Below are 10,006 nucleotides of genomic sequence, written 5' to 3'. Positions count from 1 at the left end.
GTTATTTTGGGATGTTTTGAAATGTTTCCCTCAGGGAAGCAGTCTATATTAATAGTTCAGACATTCCGTATCTATTCAATATCCCTTTGTAAGAAACATTGTTCATGAGAACATCATTGTATATATTCTACAACATACTATGATAGAATCCCAAAAGAAAAGGGACAGTAAATGATAGCGACGAGTAAATGTGACAATTAAATTAACAGAAATGTGGTCTTCATAAAATAGGAAATATTAATAGGAAAAAAAGAAACTATTTAACTGTAAATAAGAAGAGTATAATAATACTGATTATTGACTGATTGGAGGCAAAACAATATATTCAAAGCTTTTTTGCTTTTTTCAATCCAATCTCCTTTTAACAGATTTTTTGGATTCCATATTTTATTACCTGTGTTTGTGTTTGTGTTTTTAATCTGGAAACGGTAACAAACATACGGTACAAACGTTTGTTTGTTTGAAGAAGGAGGAAAAAAAAGTTATACACCAACACAATATTACAATATCTTTATATAACGAAAGGGGAGTTGAGCTGAGATAGACAAAAGTGATGTGAACTGACAATATTTTAATGGGGGAGATAAAAGCCTGTAAGTGATCAAGGGGGGCGGCGGCCAAGTGGTCAAGGGGGGCAGCTTTGATGTGGGCATCCTCTGAGAGACGCCAGGGACAAAGCCCTCTTTGACGGGCAGGGAGAATGGCAGACGTTCCTCTTTCCTTCTCCCTCTTTCTATCTCTCTTTTTCACTCATATGCCCACATTGTCCCTCCACCATCATCTCTCTCTGACATATCCTATACCTCTCTTCTCCATCCCTCCCTCCCTCTCTCCCTCCTTTCCCATATATATATCACATTAGACCATACTCAGAAGTCTTTCCTTCTTCCTCTAATGTTAATGCATTCAAACACCCCCCTCCTTGGCGACCTCCTCTCTCTCTATCTCTCTATCTCTCTCTCTCTCTCTCTCTCTCTCTCTCTCTCTCTCTCTGTCCCCCTCCCTCCCTCTCTCGTCTTTCGCAGCACCAAACCTCTTTGTAATATCCAGCCTTGGCAAGTTGCGCCCGATTTGCTGTCACAGTCTTAATGAATTCAGCTGTTTGTGTATTGGCTATGGGAGCATCCCTCCCTCCTCTCCTCCCTCTCCACCCCTCCCCTCCTCCTCTGGTGTTCCCCTGGGGACTCTATATATACCACAGAGCAAACCCAAGGCACCTATTGTTCCTCTGAGTAAGTTTGCAGACCGATGACCGACGTGCGGGAGAGAGCCAGGAAGTACTGGAGAACAGTCAGTGAGTGCAGAGAGCCTCCAGACAATAGGACTTGGATATATTCACACACACACACACACCGTGATCAGCCCTGCTACCGTCTCCACATCAGCTGCTGCTGCTGCTCCTTCCCTCGCTGGTTGTCGTTGGTTACGTCTGCAACTGATGGTCTGACAGCATGTTGCTGGTGTCTATGCTGCTGGTGATGCTGGATTGCCTCCTGGGAGCTCCTACAGGGAGAGAGGTCTACAGGATGCCTCAGAGCGCCCTCAAAGGTAAGACAAGGCCCCCAGGCTCACTCCCTCGCAGACTGTGAAGGTGAGGAGAACTGAGGTTTAGCTTCATGTTCCTTTTCAGGCAGCTACATGTGTTGTGCGTGTCATTCCTGTTCGAACACCAAGGCAAATGTTTGAAAGTTTGGTTTTTATTTGGCTTCGAAGGCAACATTCTCAACAGGAACTTAAAATAAAAGCTTCACCACAATATCAGTTCCTTCTGTCGAGTGTAGATGTCGATGCTCAGTCAGGCCTGTAAAGTTCTCAGGCTCGCCATTGTCTTTCAAAATTATTACTATTAGTCTAAACTGGACCAACAGGTAGTTATCCTGAAATCAAGTCTGTGTTATGGAAACTTAAGACAACAAAGCTTTAGTCCAACTGTGAATAGGATGCGGTCACGTTCCATGTGTTGAGGTCCAGTCAGGGTCACTAGATATTACATGAAGGAAGAGAAAGAGTCTGGTACCCAGGTCCTCTGAGGTAGGATGGCTGACTCCAGTGTTGTTAAGGTTGGTGGTGATGATGGTCATGGGCAGGGTGGTGGGCTTGGACCAAAGGCTCCAGCTCGATCCATCCAGTCCTGCCAGGCTGTGTACCCAGGCTGTGTACCCAGCGCTGCCCCGCCAAGCTGTGCCCGCTCTGCTCAGCCCCGGAGCCTCTAATTAAGTCTTCAATCCTCATCGTTAGCGGCAGGCCCTGTGATGTGGCGCGGCACAGAGGGGGGGCGGGGGGTGCGGGGGTGCGGGGGGGGGGGGTGCTGCGGGGTCGTCGGGGCGTTTGATGTGCGTCTGTAGAAAGCTTCACCAGCGCTCCGAGCGTGAGCTCGCTGCCAATGAGCTCAAAGAGCAGCATGAGAAAAAAAGGGGGACTACACACATACACACATACCAACCGGCTCCATCCACTCATACAAACACACACACACACACACACACACAGTTCCCACAGTCGAGCATCATTCGTGAGTGAGACCTCAAAATGTCCTCCCTCGAGTCGCGTCTCCCTGCTAGCCTTCCGTTGTCGCTGTGTTGTGGTTGCGTGCGAGGGCAATCTGAGCGTGGGGTTTGCGGCCTCACTGTCCGCTTTATGAGCTCAGTTACCCTGAAGACCTTCCACCAGAACAATGTATGACTTAATGGTTGTCGAACAGGTACACTGTGTGCAAGTTATCCTCACTGACACCCTTCTTTTGTCTCCCTTTCTGTTTGTTTGGATCTCCTCGACTTCTCTCCTCTTCCTCTCTTCCTTCTCATCTCTCCTCCCTCGTCTCCCCGGGGGTTCCTCGGCTCCTGCAGCTCTGTCGGACCGGGGCACGGTGGTTCTGGAGGCGGCTCTGAGCAGCGCCCTGTCAGCTCTGGAGCTGGCCTCCTCGGAGAGGAGTCGTGCCGAGGCCGGCTGCAGGGACTGTGTGCCCTGTCTGTTTCAGGACTGCGGACAGCGCTCCGGCTCCTGCAGTAAGGACACACCTGACTACCTCTCTCTCTCTCTCTCTCTCTCTCTCTCTCTCTCTCTCTCTCTCTCTCTCTCGCTCTCTCGCTCTCTCGCTCGCTCTCTCTCTCTCTCTCTCTCTCTCTCTCTCTCTCTCTCTCTCTCTCTCTCTCTCTCTCTCTCTCTCTCTCTCTCTCTCTCTCTCTCTCTCTCTCTCTCTCTCTCTCTCTCTCTCTCTTCTAAACGAGGTGACCTTTCTAGAGACCTTTGTCATTACGTGACTGTGCTAACCTGGCTCTCATCCTCTCACCCCCCCCCCCCCCCCCCCCCCCCCCCCCCCCAGCCTCACCACACAATGCTCTGTCCGAGCCCAGCTGTGACATCATCACCAAGGCCCAGAAGGTTCCGGAAGAGGGTGAGCGGAGCTGGCTGCTGAGCCAGGCCTGCGGGTTCTACCGTCGGCGCTGTCCGCAGAGCGACCAGGACAGGGAGGGGTGCGTGAGGATCATGGGCGAGAGCTGCAGTGCCCGTGTGCTCCAGTGCAGCCTTCTGAACACCATGCAGAACCTGGAGCCTGCCACGCAGACACGCACACAAGGTGAGGGGGCACACACACGCTCACTCACACACACAGTGTTGGGGGTGCAATAACATACAACCGCACAGGCACACCACATAGTGGTGTGCGTATGTACACAAAATGGCTTGAAAAAGGTTTCAGCTAGCTAAGAAGCCTTACTTTGAATGCATCTGTGTGACATAACAGGAGCGAGCTGTCTTTACTGACCCCCCCTGTCCACCTCTGTCCTGCCATCTCTCCGTCTGTCCCAGCAGCAGTGTGCGGTCAGAGGGTTTCGGGGGTGCAGAACGTGACCCAGCCTCGCTCCAGGATCGTGGGGGGGTCCCCGGCACCCCCTGGCAGCTGGCCCTGGCTGGTCAACCTGCAGCTGGACGGAGGTCTGATGTGCGGGGGGGTGCTGGTGGACAGCTCCTGGGTGGTGACCGCAGCTCACTGCTTTGCTGGGTGAGCGTGTGTACGTGGGAGTCGATGAGTGTGTCCATGCATGTATAGGACTGTGTTTGTAAGGGCTGACATGCTGCTATTCATCCCCTTAGAATTCCTATCATGATATTGTATTTAACTGTACCCCTTGGCGTGGACATTGCTGACCGGGCACGTGCTGTTTTCCCTCCAGCAGCCGCAGTGAAAGCTACTGGACAGCTGTGGTGGGAGAGTTTGACATCACAAAGGCTGACCCTGATGAACAGGTGCTCAAGGTTAACCGCATCATCCCCCACCCCAAGGTAGAGCATCATGACTGCATGTGTGTGGGTGTCCTCCTGCTATCATTTGTTCTTCCTTCCGACTCCAAACCCAGACTTGGGATGTGGAGGAGGTTATGCCAGTCCAACACTATCTTTTGACTCCCTCTGTCTCCGCTATCTCCAGTTCAACCCAAAGACGTTCAACAACGACATAGCCCTGGTAGAGCTGACCTCTCCGGTGATCTTGTCGGACCATGTGACCCCTGTGTGTCTTCCTTCTGGCCTGGAGCCCCCGACGGGCAGCCCCTGTCTGGTGGCTGGTTGGGGCTCCCTCTATGAAGGTAAGAGAGACAACGGAAAGAAAAGCCAGCTTGTCTGTTTGACTGTGTAGGTCAGACTGCCTCTGTATTCACACCACCCTGCAATCTGTGTGTCGATGACTCACAAGAATTCCCTGGTTGAAGCATTTTCTAGTTTTTAGAACATACATACGATACATGTATTTATAATGCAGAGACGTGATTGTCAAAACACGAGTGGGTGTGTGTTCCCCAGATGGGCCTTCTGCTGATGTGGTGATGGAGGCCAAGGTTCCTCTGCTCCCTCAGAGCACGTGCAAGAGCACCCTGGGCAAGGAGCTGGTCACCAACACCATGCTGTGTGCCGGCTATCTCTCGGGCGGCATTGACTCATGCCAGGTAGGAAACCAGCTTAGCTAGAGCCATGTACAGTACCTAGACATGAGACTGGAAGCTGACCACATCTACCACTGATGACAGGTTCTAGAAATTATGTAGAGTGATGTAGTGTTCTGTTGCTTATCTCAGTGTTTCCCGATAACCTGTAACATGTGTTTAGTTTTTACAGTCCAATTTACCTCCCACGAACAATAACAAACCTGCAAAGAAGCCGTTGTCATTCGAATGTTTCTGTTCAAGGTTTTGATGAATGTGGTTCCGTGTCTGTCCTGTAGGGGGACTCAGGAGGCCCTCTCATCTATCAGGACCGGATGTCTGGCCGCTTCCAGGTCCACGGCATCACTTCCTGGGGGGATGGCTGTGGAGAGAAGGGCAAGCCTGGGGTCTACACCCGTGTGTCTGCCTTCTCTGACTGGATACAGGCAGAGATACAGAGTAGGTTACAATATACTGGAAATCCAATCACAATCCAGGATCAATTTTCGTGCAACATGACAAATTCTGATTTGATCAATTCCAATTCTGATATCGGCTGCTCTTCCAATTTCTCCCAGAGTCCTTTGGGAGCCGCGAGCCAACTTGCCCGGAGCTGTTGAAGACATCTGAGCTGTCGGAGGAGCAGCAGAGGTCAGAGTTCATGTCGCTGTGTCGTTTCTACACCCACACCTGTCCCCCTGGCCAGGGTACCGCAGCCTGCAGTCGCATCGCTGAGGACAAGTGTCACAACCGCTTCAAGAAATGTCGTAAGTGTTCACATAGTGGCATAAAAAACACGGCTGAAGGTTTTCCTGTAAGAGATATTTACATCTAACAGTGTCTCCTCTCCTCTCCAGAGCTACGCTCCTTCCTGCAGACTCTGCTGGATCTCCTCCAGAGGGCTGAGGACTACATCAGGGACAAGGTGGACCTCACCTTCTTCACCCAGACTCTGCCCCAGCTGGTGGAGCACATCTACAGCAGCGCGTTCCCCCACACGCACGCACACATCCGGGAGAGACGTGACCTCGCGAGCCTAGCAGGTACCAAGCTGCCTGCTTTCTGCTGTCTGGGACCCTCACTTGGTGCTTTGTCATTCCTTCTCTCAACGCTCAACTTCCTGGCTCACCCTCCCTCTAGGCTCACTGTCCTGCACGCTTTGCATTTCAATTCACATATTTCTCTGTGCCTTATTTAGTGAATATCCTTTGGTATATTACATGTATACATTGTGTGCAGTCTACCATACTGTAGTGTAACAGGAGTGTTGTTTCTTAAAGAACAGCTAGGGGGTGCTGTGTGGTCAGATGAGCAGGATCCTCCTCTTCCTGGGCTGTTTGGTGAGGTGGGCCCCCTGGTGGATGACTGGGAGAACTACCTCAGAGGCCTGGCCGAGGAGCTGGACCAGCAGAGAGACTCCAAGCACCCAAGTCAGGAGGAGAGACTGTTTTTCCAGGTATGGCTCCCTTACTAGTGCTTTACTCTGTTACAGTACCGTGGCAGAACCACAGAGCTGTTTTCACCAACTGTCTATTGGATGGTCTGTCTCTAAAGTAGTGTTGATGACGACCTAACCTGAATGTGACCCCCCCTCTGCTGCCCTTTCCAGGCGGAGGAATCGTCTGTGTCGGAGCTGGAGAGAGAGTATCAGTCCATCATCTCAGCCCTGCGCTCCAAACTGGACTCCCGAGCTGCCCCCCCTCGGCTGGCCCTGGACGTAGACGACCCCCAGAGGGACCCCGCCCCTCCGGCAGGGGAGGCGCCCACCAGCGGCCCAAGGAGCCCCTCCCCCCAGGAGGCTCGGGAATCCGAATCTGTCCTGGCTGCTCTGCTGGAGGAACTGCGTAAGCTGGGGTCCCAGACTGAGAATCCCCCCGTGCAGCAGAGAGGCCGGCGCCCCAGCCAGCAGGGCATCTCCTCTGGTCTCACTCCTTTCGGCTCAGCGGAGGAGGGCAGGGTCAGGACGGGGCTGACCTCCCTGACAGCTCCTGATCAATCCGCCACCTCGCCCGAAGTGGCCTCCGAGGACATTGCGACGACCTCCGTTCCCGTTTCCTTTCCTGTTCGTCCGTCCCTCAGGAAGCGCAGAAGTCTGCACAAGAGGCAGACACCAGGGACTGGCGGTAAAGGTATGTCCCTTGAAACTTCTCTGTGGCCTAAATCACATGATGTACTCCCAGACAGGTTCTCATGACGTAGGTGACCAGCCCGGTAGTAATGTTTTCAATGTGTTTATTGTAGCCTGTACTGGAGTATCAGAGTCCACACAGCATGTCAGTCGGGTCAGAGACTCGTACCGCTGGGTCCTGGGCATCCCAACAAAGAACCTGCGCATGAACTTCCAAGAGGTGAGCGTCTAAAGGGCAATGGAATGAAGGTGGAGAAGAGATTTGGATTTGAATTCATGTATATGTGTTCTGTAGTCTTGATCGTGATAGCCCTTCCCCTTCCCCACAGGTGCTGGTGGACCTGAGTTCCAAGAACGACCGGGGCCTGTACGAGGCTCGGGTCAGGGCTATGGTGGGCGGACGACCTTTGACCTTCTACAGCTTGGTGGGGCTGGAGAACGAGTCGTTCTACCGCAGCATGCCCCGCATCATCGCCCTGGCGCTTGACGCCCTCAAGACGTAGCTCTGTCACGATGGACAGACAAACTAGACAAGACAAGGGAGTCGTGTCTCTGGGACACTCGGCCGGTGACATTGGGCAGGCCAACCCTGGGAGCCATGACAGACTCGGAGTCCTTCTGGGAAGAGAGAGCAGGTTGACGGGGGGACAAGCAGAGGACCCAGAGACTCTGCTGAGGCACAAAGAGGATCCGAGACACACGTCTCAAAACAACCAGGGCTGCAGTGGGAACTGCGGATAGCTCGCCCACGCTGAAGGCTTCATCGCAGTGCTGTAGCAATGTTACACAGCCATCATTATGAGCGTGTGCTATAGTTTTTGCTGCAAACAACAATAACACAAATCATCATTTCACCCTCTATGGGCGCCTGAGCTACCCTGTAGTTGAATACACAACCCTGAATGTATGAAACTGACATCCACCCAACTGCTTACAGACATGGGTTGCCTTGCAAGGCTGGTGTGTAACTGAGTTAGGCACAACCCTTTTCTAACTTATGTGTATAAAAAGATAAGTTATTCACAATGTCTGTATCTACAAAGGTTGAGCCTCTTGTTAAGTGAGCAGACTGTACATACTGTCCTTTGTCATCTTCCTTTTGAGCATATTTATTTGTATAGAGAGACACTTTGTATTTTTGTAAAAAAAAAAGAAGCAATACAATTGTTATTATCATTCATGTTGTCCTGATGTTTATTGTGACAGTGTCTCACACAGTTACACATACTTATACCAGTATTGTAGCCTCCTCTGTTCATGCTTTCAAGATAATTTAATTCATCCCATTCATCTCTTCCACCTCCAGTCATTTGCAGCAACAGTGTTCTTGTCAACACAACAGCTGACCGGTTTTGGGGGCTGGCTGGGGGTTGGCTGGGGGCTCAGTGGGGGCTCAGTGGGGGCTCAGTGGGGGCTGGGTGGGTGCTGATCAGTTTTTCACCATGTTCTTGTTCCTCCCTCCTCTCTTGGTGTTCCTGGACTGTAGACTGGAAGTTGGATAAGATTTCTTATCAGGCCTAACTAAAACTGTAAACAGTTTTCAGATTTATTACAACAATTATCTCAGTTTTAGCTTTCAGCTAACGCTGCCCTGCAAAGTGTTCATACACCAACTTTAAAACAAACATAAAGATAACCACACCGGCACCTGCTGAAAGTGAAGGATGAGAACCTGAATCTGATGCGCTGGAGCTGGCCTGAATCAGCAACAGTAGACCAGTAGCCCAATGGCTCAGGACCCACAGAGTAACAGACAAAGACAGAGCAAGCCAGGCTGGGAGGGCAGGAATCTCAGCGACAGCTGGATAAACCTCTAACCCCAACACAATGTGCAGTAGCTCCTTTTCCTTTTTGTTTCTTGTGTTCCCGACTGTCCTCACCTCAGCTCTGTGTTGTTAGACGTCGACAGACAATGTATACATAGTTATTAATATTCAATAACCCGGAAACTGTTCAAAACTGAACTTTCAACTGTCTCCAGTAAACCTTTTTTCTTCCCTCTGAGACCTACAGTATAATAACAAACAGAGCAACAGCCAGTGTGGGCAGAAAGCAAAAAGCTCTTCATGCCAGTAAACTATTATCACCCAATAATCCCAAACACTCCCCTGAACAAAAACAATCTGTCGTGACTGTAAGATGAGCCTAGCCTGTGAATTTCAGAGGCGTCTGCCGATTCTTTCCATCACAGTTTGAGATACCGTGCCTAACCCAACTTCCCTGTAGTGGCTGTTAAAGATAGAAATGGAGTGAGAGAGAAAGAAATAAAATGAGAGAGGAAGAGAGGGAGAGAATGGAAGAGAGACAGAGCCAGAGGAAGAGAGAGAGAGCAGGAAATGAGAGAGAGAGATGAAAGGAAGATAGGGTAGAATGGGAGAGAGAGGAAGAGAGAGAGGGCCAGCTGCCCACACTCATCCCTCTACAGACAATCTAAAGCGGCCCCTGTGTTGAGTCTGGCCGGCCAGGGCTCTGTGGGGATATTGGAATATAAACCCTGTCTTCCATAGCAACAGGGTTTGGCAGAGTGATATCCAAAATATAGTAGCTTCCCGCCAGTGCACACGCACCCGTAAACTATGTCAGTTCACAGTGTGGATGGCAGTGTGTGCTTGAATATCTGTGTTGTGACAGCTGACAATGAAAAACCAGAAAAGAATGTAAAAGTTCAGACTCCAAAAATACTCACAGGACCGTAAGACAATTCTCTTAGACCACCCCTCCCTAGCACCCCCAACACACACACACACACACACACACACACCCACACACACACACACACACACACACACACACACACACACACACACACACACACACACACACACACACACACACACACACACACACACACACACACACACATGCCACCAAGAGGCCAGGTGCCAACCTAGGCTGAGGAGTAGTGTGTTTGTGTGGTTGAGCGATATCGTGTCATAGCTGAGTTGAGGCACTTACAAGG

The sequence above is a fragment of the Osmerus mordax genome, chromosome 16, assembly GCF_038355195.1.
Source record: "Osmerus mordax isolate fOsmMor3 chromosome 16, fOsmMor3.pri, whole genome shotgun sequence".
Lineage (NCBI taxonomy): Eukaryota > Metazoa > Chordata > Actinopteri > Osmeriformes > Osmeridae > Osmerus > Osmerus mordax.
The sequence above is the reverse complement of the archived record's forward strand: the minus strand, read 5'-3'. Positions refer to the sequence as shown.